This window comes from Theropithecus gelada, chromosome 7a (genome assembly GCF_003255815.1).
Source record: "Theropithecus gelada isolate Dixy chromosome 7a, Tgel_1.0, whole genome shotgun sequence".
In the NCBI taxonomy this organism is placed as follows: Eukaryota; Metazoa; Chordata; class Mammalia; order Primates; family Cercopithecidae; genus Theropithecus; species Theropithecus gelada.
This window is the reverse complement of record NC_037674.1, coordinates 35727101-35741548: the sequence shown is the minus strand read 5'-3', so window position 1 is coordinate 35741548 and position 14448 is coordinate 35727101. Positions and strand designations below refer to the sequence as shown.

The following is a 14448-nucleotide window of genomic DNA, read 5'->3' as shown; positions in this document are numbered from 1 at the left end:
GTGCAAAATGAGAAGAGGTTTCTAGACCTTTCAGTTTCTCCTGGCATGAATGAAGCAGACTGAGAGAGCTGCTCAGCTACAAATATGGGCCATTCTTAAGAAAAGGAAATATATCTCAAAGGGAGGAGCCTAGATGTCAGAGGGCAAAACCAAAAACTTGTGTAAGGCAATGGATTAAAACAAGAATCAGCAAACTGCAGCCCATAGGGCAAATCCAGCCTACTGCTTGTTTTTGCACAGCCTGTGAGCCAAGAGGCCTGGCAGCTTCAGCTTTTGCTTCTAGAAGCCTGGCTGCCATGACTACCATGGTGGAGGAAAAGAGGAGAACCTGGAGGATGTAAGACCAAGGAAGAGAAAGGCCCAGCCTGGTCTTTGTCATTCTAGCATTCCCAGCTCAGTTGCCAGACAAAGGAAGCTGCTTTCAATCTTCCAACCCCATCTAAACTACCCAACCCAACAAGCTGTCCCCACTAGGTACTGCTTAAATTGCAGAATCACAAGCAAGTAAATGGTTATGTTTAACCACTAAGTTTATGAGGAAAATTTGTTATACTGCAAAAGTAACTGACACGAGGGCCTTGGGTGCATTATTTAATCCCTGGACTGGGCAGGAGATTTTATTTGGACTCCAATTTCTTCATATATAAAAATCAAGAGCCGGATATAGTAATTCGCGCCTGTAATCCCAGAACTTTGGGAGGCTAAGGTAGGCGGATCACTTGAGCCCAGGAGTTCGGGACCAGCCTGAGCAGCATAGCAAGACCCTGTCGTCTCTACAAATAATAGAAAAATTAGCCAGGCTTGGTGGTGCGGGCCTGCGGTCCCAGCTACTTAAGAGGCTGAGGGGAGAGGATTTCTTAAGCCTCCATAGTCAAGGATGCAGTGAGCCCTAATCACGCCATACATTCTAGCCTGGGTAACAGAGTGAGACCTCAAGTAAAAGATACAATAATAATAATAGCCGGGCGCGGTGGCTCAAGCCTGTAATCCCAGCACTTTGGGAGTCCGAGATGGGCGGATCACGAGGTCAGGAGATCGAGACCATCCTAGCTAACACGGTGAAACCCCGACTCTACTAAAAATACAAAAAATGAGCCGGGCGTGGTGGCGGGTGCCTGTAGTCCCAGCTACTCGGGAGGCTGAGGCAGGAGAATGGCGTGAACCCAGGAGGCAGAGCTTGCAGTGAGCTGAGATCCGGCCACTGCACTCCAGCCTGGGCGACAGAGCGAGACTCCGTCTCAAAAAAAAAAAAAAAAAAAAAAAAAAAAAAAAGTAAAAATCAAGGATAGGGCAATTTAATCTCTAGGGCCCCTCCCTATTTTAACATTCTATTATTCAGTGAATAATTGTATTCTATCATTCTATTACATTTAGTGAATGCCTATCATTGCTAGCTAGGCGCTAGAAGAGGTGTTGAGTGCAGCAGATAAAGTGGAAACAAAACAAAGTTAAGCACTTAAGAGAACAATATGGACAACAGCAGGCAATCTGAGGGCTGATGTAAACATTCTCCTTAACTGGGGGGAATATAGTCTTCTGACTAATACTCAAAAGATCTTTTATACTGGAAGAACTGGCCTCACATTCCTCAGAAATAGCAAACTATGACTTCTAATAGCTTCATTTTTATGATAACATCAGTGCACATTTCTTTAGCATGAAGCAAAGCGTGGTGATTGTACACATCTATGGAAGTTTGGATTTGCTGCACGCCCAAGATGAGCACAAAATTCTTTTGGCCATTTGATGTCTTTTATATATTCCATATGATTTAAATTAAATTTTATCTTCCGTAAAAGGCCTATCACAGCACAGTTAGGAATAAGAGACTGTGGAACCTACCTTGAGATATACAGAAGGGAGGCTGAATCGTGCCCAGTATTACTGTCTGCCTGTGTAGCCCTAATCTTCCAAAATGTTCACACCACATAGGTAGACAAACACTATTTCTGACTTTGAAGCTTTCAGGCTACACTGAAGAGCTATAAATGTAAATAAGCAATTGTGCCCAAAGTGTTGCTTTATTTTCTATTTGGCCCTGTGGTAGGGCCCATTGTGTATAATTCCTCGTGAAAGCATCGTGTATAATTCCTCATGAAAGCGAAAGCATCGCGTATAATTCCTCGTGAAAGCGCTGCGTAACACAGAGCTCTGGGTGGGTTAAGAGACCCCAGTTGTGGCTGACTTTGCCTGTCTCACTCTATGACAGTGAGCAGAGCACTGAATATCTGTTGGCCTTGCTATCATTCTCTGATTCCCAGGAGTGAATTGACGCTCAACTGGAAAGTAAAAATGGATGTTAAGATAAATGGGAGATTAAAACACAGAATCATCAAAACCAGGAAAAAGAGCTGCAGGAAGTGAGTGTGCAAGGAGGGGTTTAAAAGACCAGCGAGAGGTCCTCGGGATTCTCAGCATTGCTTCCCTGTTAGTTTGAGGTTCGAATACAGTATCTGCGTCGTCTCACATACAACAAATAGGTGTTTGCCTGCACGTTGCCAACGTGACTCTTGGAAGAAAAGCGAGAAACTGCAAAACCGAGCAAAGGAGTTGGCTAAACGGCTGCAAGAAACACACACACACACACACACACACACACACACACACACACACACACACATACTTGGAAGAAAAGCGAGAAACAGACTCTTGGAAGAAAAACGAGAAACAGCAAAACCAAGCAACGGAGTTGGCTAAACGGCTGTAAGAAACACACACACACACACACACACACACACACACACACACACACACGGAAGAAAAGCGAGAAACAGCAAAACCGAGCAAGGGAGTTGGCTAAACGGCGGCAAGAAACACACACACACACACACACACACACACACACACACACACACACACACACATTCTCTCTCTCTCTCTGTCTCATAAGAAAAGCGAGAAACAGCAAAACGGAGCAAGGGAGTTGGCTAAATGGCTGCAAGAAACACCCCCCCCCCCACACACACCCACCCCAGCAGTCATGAAAGAAAGACGAGAGGAAAGTTCTTTGTTGAAACTCCGGGTTCAAAGCTATGGGCCCCACCCGGCTCAGGACCGCCTGCCATGAGGCCGCGCAGAGATGCCCCAGGCGCGGAGAGAAGCAGAGCACAGCCGTGCTAGAGACAGGGGCGCCTCCCTGGGCGGGACTGAGGTGGGATCCTGGTTCCTGGCTTTGGCCTCCCAGCCCGGGCTTGGGGCTTCCCGGCGCTGGGAGGCCGGGGCGGGCCAGGCTTTGCAGCACAGGGCGAATCTCCCTCCCTCCCCGCGCGTCCCCGGGGAACTGGCGGCCAGAGGTTAAGCTGACATGTTTGAAGACAGTAATGGGGCGCTGGATGCCAACAGTCCCAGCTCAGGGGAGTCCAGATTTATGTTTCTTGGAACAATTCTTTCCTCCACTGCATTAACGCCAGAAAAAAAAAAGCCACTTAAGCAAGTTCAGAGTCTACTACTGAAGTCTTGTTAATTTATTAACCCAAGCCGAGGCTGAGAGCTCGACGTGGCACTTAAGAAGTAAAATGAGGAAAGGAGGAAGAAACGGGGCCCCTGTGGGCCTCGGGGCAGCCTCGGCCGGGCTTTCTGGGAGGGCAGGGCCAGGGGCGCGGGGGCCGCTCCCACGTGGCGCGGCTCGGGAGCGTTCCAGGGCGCGGTCCCTGCGGGCCGGCGGGCCGGGGTGAGTCACCCCTGACTCCGGGTGGGAGCGGGCCGTATAAGGGGGAGGCGGGGCGGGGCGGGGCGGGCCTCGCCTCGCTGAGGGAGGATATGGCGAGTATAAAAGCCCCACCCAGGCCAGCCGGCTCTGCTCGGCATCTGGGGACGCTCTCAGCTCTCGGCGCACGGCCCAGGTAAGCGGGGCGCGCCCTACCCGCCCGCTACAGGCCGCCAGCTAGCGGGGTGCGGAGACGCTGGGAAGAAGGGTACCGCCTGGCAGGGAGGCTCCGGCGACTGGCCCCGGAGGCCGTCGGGGGCAGGGGACTGAAGGGACGGCTCACACTGGAGAGTCTTTTGGGGAGGGGGCTAAGGTGTTTGGGGCAGGCGTGAGGGGCCGCCGGGGCTCGGGCCGGGAGGGTCCAGGGTAGGGTGGGGGGTCGGGCTTCCCCAAGAAGTCCTTGCGGGAGCGGGGCGAGGCGGCGCGGGGAGGGGGGCGGAGGGAGGCCCCGCATTCCAGACGCTCCAGGCGCCGCCGAGGCAGGGCGTGGCCGCCCAGGAAGCTGTGGGTCCCCGGCGCAGCAGTAGCAGTGGGCTTTCCACCGCCCCCTAGGAAGTGCCCCCATCTGCTCTAAGTTACTGTACTCAGAACAAACGCGCGCTTGTGGAGTTGAACCGACCAGCAGGAGGGAAGTAGCGGGGGAAAATGAGAGGGGAGAATGTGAGTAGGCACCCCCCAGCCTCCCCCCCCATAAAAGAAAACATAAAAACGTCAGTTATTCCCCTTGGTCTGGGTTATCTTGTAGCATAGCAACTTCGGATTTCACTCTACCTGGAGAGTTGCCCGCTTGTTTGAACACATTGGCATCAGGAAGGTAGTGTCCCCCATGATTCTGTGGGGAGGGTTGTCCTGTTACTCGCCATGATGTGACAGTGAGTCAGGAACTGAGGGTACAGAGAAGGGCGTGGCGCCCCGGGGCCGCTCCCTCCTGGCCTCTCAGTGCAGCTGGCCCCAGGGCTGGTGTGGAGGGCTTGGGTTCCATCAGCTGCCTGTTGAGACGAAGGAGGGGAACACCAGTTTCCTTATCTGGGAAGGTGGCTTAAGGATACCTGTTCTTACCACCACCCAAACAGGGTTATTGGAGATTCCAAAAAACACCGTCATTCGATAATAAATGTGTAAAGTACACAGAAAACACAAAGTGCTGTGCAAATGCAAAGTGTCATTTTTGTAGTCAGATTGCCATTTTAAAGCTGTGGGTGTCTGTGTGTGTAAAAGAGGAGTGGCCTCATGGGTGCACCCTGGGCCATTACCAAAAGCCTTAAGCTGTTGCTGTGCAAGGGCCTGGGCCCCAGACTGTACTGATGGATTCTGTTCACATGCGTGTGCTACTGTCCCCGTCTGGAACTTGGTGACTTGGAATGCAGAATGCACTTTCCCACTGAACCAGTGTTGCAGAAGGTGCTGACATTCTCAGGCTAGCCCTGAAAAACCTATTTAACATGCACTGCCTAATTATGGGGTTGGTGGTGGGGAGGTGGAGGGTAGTGAGGGGCAATATGTGTGTAGGAAGACTAAATGACTGAAATATTTTTCTGAAACTTTTTGTAGCTTTAAGATTGACACTGAGTAAATTATTTTAATTGGAAAATTATGTCTTTGCCCCTGTTCCACTTTCTTTTTTCCACCTTCCACCTCCTTAGAGACGCTCTTCTGTGACGTATTACAACAGCCATCCAGGCCGGTCCAGTTACGCTGCATTCCTTCCTCCTTCCCATTTCAGCAGACCTGCATCCAGCTAGAGGCTAGCAGATTGAATCAATATTCATTAAGTTAGAAATGGTTGGTGGTCCTAAGAACCTCAGCAACCCAGAGGAGTCCTGTTATTTAAAAAACAACAGGCCGGGGCGCAGTGGCTCACTCCTTAATTCCAGCACTTTGGGAGACCGAGGCAGGCGGATTACAAGGTCAGAAGATCGAGACCATCCTGGCTAACACGGTGAAACCCCGTCTCTATTAAAAACACAAAAAATTAGCTGGGCGTGGCGGCGTGCGCCTCTAGACCCAGCTGTTGGGGAGGCTGAGGCAGGAGAATGGCGTGAACCTGGGAGGCGGAGCTTGCAGTGAGCCGAGATCGTGCCACTGCACTCCAGTCTGGATGACAGCCAGATTCCGTCTCAAAAAAAAAAAAAAAAAAAAAACCAGCGATGCTGGGCGTGGTCGTGGGCCTGTAGTCCCAGCTGCTCAAGCTAGAGGATCTCTTGAGTCCAAGGCCAATGTGAACAACATAGCAAGACCCAGTCTCAAAAAATAAATACATAAAATAATTTAAAAAACCTTGTTCACCTAAACAGATCTATAATTTATAGAACTCAAAGTGGTAATATTCCGGCAGTATGAAGGAAGATTTTTGGTAAGACTGGGGCAGCAGAGGTGCCCTTGATGGGCAAGGGCCAAGAGTGTTAACACAGTCCTGCTTAATAATTTCTTCCCTTCTTCCAAGTCAGTTGATTATCTAAAGGTCAAGGGTTTCTCCAAGTGTCCATTGCATCTGCAGTGGAAGGGTGTGACCATCTATGTGCATTTTTACAATCCTGTGGTAAATGCCCAGGAAATATTGCTGACTCACTGACTTTGATTAGGAGCTCAGTCTTGGACTGGAGTCTCAATATTTAACATCTTGTGTCTTTGAGCTATTAAACTGTGGTATCGATTGACATTAGGCTTGCAGTCATGGCCGTTAGTTTCCTGGCTAATTTCTGATTTAAGCCGTTTTCCTGGCAGAGTAGATATGCTTCTATAATTGCTATTGATTTTGAGGGCTGTAGGCTCTCACCATTGGGCCTAGAATCTGTCACTAATGCATTGTCTGGAGCCTTTGTTCTCTCTGTGCTTGTGCAGAGCCTGGAGCCTGCGGAGACATTTTTCATTAAGGGAGAGTGGGATTGTCACAAAAGGAGTCTCAGGCCCTAGTGGGCTGCTTTAAACAACCATTTATTCCACAAAATGTTAATCACTTCCTGTGTTCCACTCATAGTTATGGGCACCGGGGATACAGCAGTGAACAAAACAGACTCCCCTCTGACAGCCCCCAAAATCCCTGCTCTTTAGACCTTAAATCTGGTGGAGAAAGAAAAGAGACAACAATTCCAAAAAGTGAATTTTTGGATTTTAAACGTTATATTTTCCCAAATTAATACCAGTTTCTGAACTTGGCAGGGATTCATTTCCCTTTTAATCCAGCTGTTCCACAGACCTAAACTTCATCTTTTGCCTACCTCGGGGAAGTTTTGCTTAAAGTTATGGTGTCTTAAGCTGCCTTCCAGATTCAGTTGTGAGAATTAAATAGAAATGGAATGTTCCTCTTTTTCTCACATGAGAATCCTCTTCACTTTCCCTGGTGCCACACCCTATTCTAGTTGTAGGCCACACCAAAGGAAATTCCAGTCCCTTAAAAAAATTCTTTCCACCCATTCACTGCCTGGTATGTTTTTTCTTCTGCTGTTGCCAGAGGCAGTCCTCATCTACTTTCTAGAGGGACAGGTCAGCAGTAGGGGTCAGGAGATGTCCATATTTGTCCTTCTGGGTGGTTCCATCAGATTACTTCCAAATCTCCCTTCTAGGATACACCCTGAAGCCTTTTTTTTTTTTTTTTTTTTTTTTTGAGATGTAGCCTTGCTGTGTCATGCAGCCCGGAGTGCAGTGGCACGATCTCTCCTCACTGTAGCCTCCGCCTCCCAGGATCAAGTGATTCTCCAGCCTCACCCTCCCGAGTACCTGGGATTAAAGGCACCTACCACCATGCCGAGCTAATTTTTGTATTTTTAGTAGAAACAGGGTTTCATCATGTTGGCCAGGCTGGTCTGGAACTGTTGAGCTCAAGTGATCTGCCCGCCTTGGCTTCCCAAACTGCTGGGATTACAGGCATGAGCCACTGTGCCCGGCACACCCTGAAGCTTTTAATCCAGCTGAGCTTAACCTTGTTAGAGCACAAGTCGGTAGCACCCAGGTGGCCTGAGTTTTACCCCAGGTGTGGTGTAGAAATTTCTGATGCTAGGGAGTGACTGTGATATGAAAGCCCTTTGTCCATGCGCTTTGTCTCCCTGCCACACCCAGGCTACACACTAACAGCTCAGAGGAAATCAGAGTCCTAAAGCCGCTCATACATCCTGCCACTTTGATCCCTTCTTGCCAGGAGTTGTAGGTTACATTCCCATGTTGTCCTACGGACAGAGCTAGGACCCAAGTAGCCCTGACTGCACAGAGGTGGGGGCCATGGCTATATAGTGATAAGAGGCTGCCCCGAAGGCTTTGCTAAGATTTGCAGATGTTGATGATTTAAGCCTCCAGCTCTGAATGCGTGGAACTGGAACTGCATTTGAAATGTCCAGCCTGAGGGAGAGAGAAAACTGAGGAAGGAGAGTGTGTTGGAAAAGAAGAAAAAAAGACTTTCTAATATAAAAAGATCCAGTATGTGTAAACCATCTCAAGATGAAATTGAATGCCTGTCGTGTGCCAGGCACTATGCTCAGATCTATGAGAAAACAGGAAGGAGTAGGTTGGAAATGCTGTGAGCAGATAATATGGAACACAGACTTTACACACGCAACTGTAATGTTGCACAGACACACAAAAAGCTGCAGAAGCACGGGGCAAGGAGGGGTGTGTGAGAAAGGTGGCATTTATGATTTTCTGTATCCTAAAGACTCATTCGTGTGTCAGCTAATTAAGATTGAGGTTCCTGGTGGAGGGAACTTAGAAAGTGCTGGCGTGTTTAGGGAAGAGTTAACAGTCCAGTTAACTCTTCTGTGCAGGGTGCGTGTATGCGTGCGTGTGTGTGTGTGTGTGTGTGTGTGTGTGCGCAGAAGGTATTTAAGGAAAGGTAGGTAAGTCCACAGTGTGGAAGATCTTGAATGCTGACATTGGACTTTTTTTCTGTAGGTGGCCAGGCCCTGCTGAAAATACAATACGTGGGCCATAAAACACTGAAATTGAGTTGTAGACTCAAAGGCCCGGATTTCCCAACCCTGAAAGTGCTTCATGCCAAGTGACATCATTCTTCCTGCCAGTCTCTTTCCACCCACTCCAACCCCAGATCAGGAGACCAGCAGAGAAAGGCTGTGAGAGCATGAGGCTGCAACAAGTCAGTAGGGAGCAAACAAATATTGATTCAGATCAGGCCACAGAAGAGACAAGCTAGAGCAAGTGCTGTGTGTCCCTCCTGCTCGGTTTGATCAAGGCCACTGGGCCGAATTCCAGGAATTCTGGGGAATGAGTTGGCCCTGTGACTCAGTCATTAATCAAGACCAGAAAACCAAGGGGAAGAGTATCTGCTTTCAAAAAGGTTCTGTTAAATAGAGATGCAATAGGTGGGTGGAGGATGGAGTACAGTGGGAACCCCTCTCCCCACCCAGTACATGCTTTCTTTTTCTGTTTTAAATTCCAGTGTGGCCTGTAGACTGTGAGTCCAGGACTGTGTACAGTAAGAGCTTTGATGGAGAAAATCAACTCTCCATACTCCCATCCCTACTCATTTTTGCTTTAAAATCTTCATTTGAATCATCCAGTCCCTGATTGATTCATCATGGTTGCTAGCCATCTGTTTTGTGGTAACGCATCAACACTCCACATTTAAACTGCGAAGTGGGCGTGTCCATGAAACTTCTGGATTAGACTCAGGTTTGCCTGTGCAGACCAGCCCTGTTGCAGTATGGTTTTTTTTGTTCAGATTAACATTTGGGCTTTCTGGAGCTGGTTCTGATTTCAATTCAGTAGAATGTGTTTTTACTATTTAAAGTGTTGACTTTTTTTTTTTTTTTTTTTTTTTGAGACGGAGTCTCGCTCTGTCACCCAGGCTGGAGTGCAGTGGCCAGATCTCAGCTCACTGCAAGCTCCGCCTCCCGGGTTTACGCCATTCTCCTGCCTCAGCCTCCCGACTAGCTGGGACTACAGGCGCCCGCCACCTCGCCCGGCTAAGTTTTTGTATTTTTAGTAGAGACGGGGTTTCACTGTGTTAGCCAGGATGGTCTCGATCTCCTGACCTCGTGATCCGCCCGTCTCGGCCTCCCAAAGTGCTGGGATTACAGGCTTGAGCCACCGCGCCCGGCCTGAAGTGTTGACTTTTAAGTTTTCTTTTGTTTAACTTTTTTGTAAACTTTTACCCTTCTTTTTGGGAGTGAAAACTGCTTCACTTGTCCTTTTTTTTTTTTTGTAACCGCACTTTTGTAGTGAAGCAATAAAATACAATGAAATCTATAGAGTTTTTTTTTTTTTTTTAAAGAACAAACCCTTTAATTATTAGGTTGGTACAAAAGCAATTGTGGTTTTTGCTATTAAAAATAATGGCAGTTACTTTTGCACCAACCTGAATAATATAGTTCTTATGTTGAGTGTAAATGACTTGTTTCTCAATAACTGCACGGATTTCATTAATGATCAGCCTTGCACTGGGGGCTTTTCTAGCCGGGCATTCACAGTCTCATTTATCAACCTTTTCAAGGCAGAAGAAACTGTTGTTTTCGTTAGGGTGGGGACAAGTGACCTGTTTTCCTAACCAAGTAGTGAATGATTTTAAACCAGTTTGAGGTGGGTATGGCTCTTATCAGTAAGTCTCCCTGTACCTCTAGTTTGTTTCCTTAAACAGAAAAACTTTCTCTGATAAAGGGCCATTGTAATGATGTTGTCTAGTGACCCAGCCCTCCCTGGGAATGGAAGGCCCTGATGTGTAGATGTACTCATCAACAGATTGAATTTGCTGATTTTTTTTTTATTTCTTGTTTGCGAGTTGAAACCGGTCGGCCAGCTGGGTGAGGTTGAAGTGTTGGAAAGAATGGTGCAAACTGCCATTTTCATGTTCTTTAGAGAAGTCTGCCAGAAAAGGAGTAGTGGTTCTGCTTTTAATGGATTTATGAATTTTACACGGTGATGAGGAGTGAGTAGAGGTGGAATTGTCTCATACAGCATGTAGACTTCATTTTTAATTTTCATTCGTAACAATAGGTACATTAAAGTCAGAGTAGTTGTTTTCAGTAAGAAAATTCTGCCTCCAGAGCAAATGTTTTGGTGAATAGGTAAATATGAGTACTGAGTCCCAATCACTTTGGCTCATCAGTATTTCCATAGGCAAGCTTAACTTTGCACCATTCAGAGACTTATATTTTAGGTTCCCCACAGGGCACCCCACTGGACATGGCTCATTTTCCAGCGTGTTCTCTTGTTCTCCTGCCACCCTGGGGCATTCTTCCTCTTCCCTTCTCCCCAGGCCTTCCCCCTTGCTTTAAGGCTGTGAGTCACCCTTCTCAGCTGTGATTCACCATTCTCAGCCTAGGCAGTCAGCGCCTCCCTGTTAAGCCCTTAACTAATCCCTCTCTGATGACTATGATCTTTCTCTCTGTGTCTTAATCACTTGGAATGAAGAACCGTTGTGGTGAGGTTGAAAGGGCATTGGCTCAGGAGTCTGGGGATCTGGGTTTTGGCCCTGCCTCAGCTGCTTATTCACTGGGTGACCCTGCGCTAGACTTTCAGTGTGTCACAGAGGCACGAAGGGAAGAGACCTCAAAGGTCCTGCAGGGAGGCAGTCTGCATTTCACAGTTTTATAAGTGTCTTTTGTATCCTTTCATATTTTGCAGGCTCAGCATGTGCTTGGTATGGGTTCGTTGATTAATTCCTTCAGTATTACCAGTGTTTGTAACCTACAGTAGCACTGCCAAGACTTCCTTTTCCTGCTTTCAAGGATAGCAGCACACTGACACATTCTCATTAGTCAAATATACTATATTAGACTAATATTTTAACAAACAGTGAATCGCACATCGCAAAGCCAACTTCGCAATATTTGATCATATGCAAAATGACTTTGCATTGCTAGGGGATTTGATGGAGTGGTGAAGCAAGCACTGTATTTTATTTCTTTTTATTTTGTTTTTTGGACCTCAAGATTTTATTGTCCTCATAATAAAACAAAAGATGACGCTTAGAACTGGATCACTTGGCCCTTTCTTTTGTGATGTCCTCCCAGTTGAAAATGTTCGCATGTCTTCACAGCCAGCATTTTCTTAGATCTGCAGATGGGCTCAGCACACTCAAGCCTCAGCACAACCTCCTTTGTAGTTTTAGCCATTTTCCAGAAAATTGGCTTAGTCTGCCCACCATAGTCACTCTGCTTCTTGTCATAATGCCGCTTTCCCTTGGGCATACAGGGAGTCCTGGTACTGGGCCATTTGGTGGGGTTGGTGCTTGCCACACTTCTTATAGAAAGTGCAGTAGGTTTTAGGAATGTTCACCGTGTTTTCTGGAAGGCTATCGGCATGGGAGGAAAGAGGCCATCTTTTATTTCTAGGGTAAAAATGTTTGCCATTAAACTCGCATGAAGTAGGAAATATTTATATGGATACAAAAGGCACCTGCGTGGGATAATGTCACGTTTCATAGATACTGCTTTGTGCTAAGTGTGACTTTGTGGTTATTGTGATGTTTGTGTGTCTTTTTTCTGCAGAATGGTTATAAATAATATAAATGTTATGCAAAATAGCAACTCATTGTTTTCAAGTTGATTTAGCACCTACATTATGTAAAGATACTCTTAAATCTGTAGGGGGACTGGGACTACTCAGGGAAGATGAGGTCAACCATATACTCTCTACTGCTTTGAATTGTACCTATACATTTGCCATTTGAATACTTGGCACGTGTAGGGCACTTAAAACATTTCTGCCGAATGGATGAAATAAGTGGTATCAAAAAGTGCCCTGGCCCTGAAAGGCAAGATAGAGTTCTGTGGAGTAGGGGTCATGGTGACCCTGTTGGAGCAGATACTGAAGTGGTGGTGACTGTGGACAGGCAAGTCCCACTTTGGCCCTAGTCTACTTTAGCTGGGGAGTGAACAGAGGGAACTGAGGCTGGATTCTGATGCTCATCTTTGAAGGCTGGGCTCTGCTGGAGGACTGATTTCGAATGATGTTGAACGATTTTGACAAGATTAAATAGAGTTAGTTGATGGTGGCATGCAGGACTAATTTGATGGAAGAGCAGCACAGTTGTGAAGGTGAAACCGAAAGGAAGATTTGTGGGGCTTTTAACAGTCTCAAGGTGTTGTGGCTGTGGGAGAAGAATTAACATGAATGGAGGGTGTAAAGAAGCCTATCAGATTGTGTTTGATCTGCACAGTACTGGGGAGTCCCATGTGGGAGCCGGGTAGGCAGCAGTCTACAAAGCTCAGAGCTTGAAAGACAGCTTGAAAGAAAAACACAGTGAAAAGTTACGGTGTCTCTAGTTGAGATTTTCTTTTTTTTTCTTTTTTTTTTGAGACGGAGTCTCGCTCTGTCACCCAGGCTGGAGTGCAGTGGCCGGATCTCAGCTCACTGCAAGCTCTGCCTCCCGGGTTCACGCCATTCTCCGGCCTCAGCCTCCCGAGTAGCTGGGACTACAGGCGCCTGCCACCTCGCCCGGCTAGTTTTTTGTATTTCTTAATAGAGACGGGGTTTCACCGTGTTAGCCAGGATGGTCTCGATCTCCTGACCTCGTGATCCGCCCGTCTCGGCCTCCCAAAGTGCTGGGATTACAGGCTTGAGCCACAGCGCCCGGCCTAGTTGAGATTTTTAAACATCAGAACTGATGTGAGGTACCTAATTTCATAAAAAGTGGAATTTAATCTATACTAAGTGGAAACAACTCTGTTTGCAACTCTGACTTGCTGGTCCTCTGTTTTTGCTTTTGTTTTACGTTTGACATTTTTTATTTTTTATTTCTTGCCTGTTTACGGTAGACACTAGAATTCTGCACGGCAGATGACAACAGTTTCTCCCCTGCTGCAGACCTGGTCCAGTTCTGACTGAGTCCAGGGGTGATAGTTAAGGCCAGGGCTTGGGTGGTTTGATGTGAGTCCTAGGAATAGGAATTTCACTCTGCTTTGGTAATTCTCGGGCTGAGGGATGCTGATGAGACCCTCTAGAATGTTTCTTGGTTCATGTTGAAGTTGGAGATTTCTTGCTCTGTCAAGAAGACTGTCAGCCTGGGCAACATAACGTGACATTATCTCTACTGAAAAAAAAGAAAGAAAAAAAAAAAAGCCAGGTGTAGTGGCACACACCTGTAGTCCCAGCTACTTGGGAGGCTGAGGCAGGAAGATCTCTTGAGCCCTGGAGATTAAGGCTGCAGTGAACTATGATTGCACCACTGCACTTCAGCCTGGGTGACAGAGAGAGAAACCCTGTCTCAAAAAAAAAAAAAAAAGGGCTGGGCGTGGTGGCTCACCCTGTAATCCCAGGGATTTGGCAGGCTAAGGCGGGAGGGATTGCTTGAGCCCAGGAATTCAAGACCAGCCTGGGCAACATAGTGGGACCCTGTCTCTACTGAAACATTAAAAAAAGAAAAAAGGAAAAAAAAAGAAAAAAGTCAAGAAGACTCAAACTTGTGGCTGTTACAAAGGTTTTGGGATTAAGATTGGGTTACGGCTCTCTGAGATCCTCTGGACCAGTACTACTCAATAGAAATAGAACGAGAGCTTCCTATATTGAAAATTTTCTAGTACCTACATTAAAAAAAGGCAAAATAGGCCGGGCGCGGTGGCTCAAGCCTGTAATCCTAGCACTTTGGGAGGCCGAGACGGGCGGATCACGAGGTCAGAAGATCGAGACCATCCTGGCTAACACGGTGAAACCCCCGTCTCTACTAAAAAATACAAAAAACTAGCCGGGCAAGGTGGCGGGCGCCTGTAGTCCCAGCTACTCGGGAGGCTGAGGCAGGAGAATGGCGTAAACCTGGGAGGCGGAGCTTGCAGTGAGCTGAGATCCGGCCACTGCAC

The 14448-nt window shown here is 47.3% G+C and overlaps 1 protein-coding gene across 6 annotated transcripts in view; it reads left to right on the top strand.

Moving 5' to 3' along the window:
• The first annotated feature begins 3741 nt into the window (after nt 1–3741).
• ANXA2 (annexin A2) overlaps nt 3742–14448 on the top strand; it is a 51162-nt gene continuing 40455 nt past the window's right edge. For 2 of the 6 annotated variants that reach the window (XM_025389487.1, XM_025389484.1), the window contains exon 1: nt 3742–3842. The gene's annotated coding sequence lies outside the window, so the exon portion shown is untranslated. Of the gene's footprint in view, nt 3915–4437; nt 4521–14448 lie in introns of those variants that run through there. The other 4 variants (XM_025389488.1, XM_025389489.1, XM_025389486.1 and 1 more) reach the window with 4 other exon arrangements.